We start from the raw sequence: 1,477 nt of genomic DNA on the forward strand, positions 1-1,477 counted from the left end.
TGTGTGTGTGTGTGTGTGTGTGTGTGTGAGTGAGTGCGTGTTTGTATGAGTGTGTGGGTGTGTGTTTGTTTGTTTGTATAGCGTGCGTTTATATCTGTGTTTTTGTATGAGCATGAGGGAGCATGTGAATCTATCTCTGTACCGTTACTGTTCAAAATATTATTAGTTTTGTTTCTAAGACTGTAACTGGTATTCTTGTTGCCGAGTTTTGTTGTATTTGCTGCTGTTGGTGTTATTTTGTTCAGGTTGTTGCTGTGGGTGCTGTTAAATCCAGACAGTAGTTACTGATGCTCCATACTCATTTATTGCCTTGAGTAGCTTGAGAGAGTTTCGCTATCTGATTGCATCTGGCGCATAGACTAATTAAATGTCCTTTAGTCTTGTAGACTGCAGACTTGATATCACACCATTACCGGTACAAACACCGATATCTTTACTGACATCGTCACTAACACCGATACCCATACCGACACCAACACCGACACCGACACCGACACCAACACCGACACCGACACCGACACAATACATTATCTGACCATATTATAAATCCACGATGGTTTCCCTGTAACGGTTGTATTTGGTCGTTAACTCGTAAAGTATTCTCCTTGAGAGTTCTCAATGACCTCATGACATCAAGGGCGAGAGAGCCATCCCGAGGTCTCCTCGCACCAGATACTCTCGGCTTGGCACTTTTTGTTTCGTTTTGTTTCGTTTCTGGGGTTGTTGGGGGATTTTTTTTTGCTTTCCGTTTTCACCTTGAATTCTCAACGCTTTGTTATTGGATGGACCGCTGGGCTTTCTTCCACGTGAGTCCACGTCTCGTGCAGAATCTTCGGTTTTTGTGTAGATGAGAAGAATGAGGACATGCACACACGCACACACATTCCCTGAATTTTGTTTTTAAAAAGAATTTGTTTGGCTCTTAGAGGTTTTCTGGGAAGTTTTATTTAAGAGGGAGGAGTTTATACATTCATCATAATTTTGCAGACTGAGCAGGAAGTGCAACCACGGTATGATGAAATACACTTCTATTCTCAGATTTATGTTTCGCACGCTGTTTACTTTGGCGGTTCCTGTCCTCCTTCTTTTTCTTCCCTTCTTCCTTCTTGTTTACTGTAGGTGTTCCATCTTCGAAATGACATTGCTGTGTCTAGATGGCGCTTTAGACGCATAGAAAGATTTTAAAGAATAAGACAAAAAAAGGATGGTTGGTTGGCGCCACTTGTAGGTCCTATTTCCTTACTTTTCAATTGTAATTTCTGTCCGCCTAGCTTACGTTTTCCCCTCCCCAAATGACCATTACTGTTTCAATGCACTTCTGTTTACTCAAACAAACCATGAAAGAAAAGAAACAGTCCCAGTGATGGTGTCTGCAAACTGTTGGAGAAGGTTGAGGGGCTCTCGTGGCCTAGAGGTTAAGGTGTTGGCCTCTCATTCAAAGGTCCCGGGTTCGATTCCGGGTAGCGACCAAAAAAAT

This window comes from Aplysia californica, unplaced genomic scaffold (assembly GCF_000002075.1).
Source record: "Aplysia californica isolate F4 #8 unplaced genomic scaffold, AplCal3.0 scaffold00406, whole genome shotgun sequence".
Lineage (NCBI taxonomy): Eukaryota > Metazoa > Mollusca > Gastropoda > Aplysiida > Aplysiidae > Aplysia > Aplysia californica.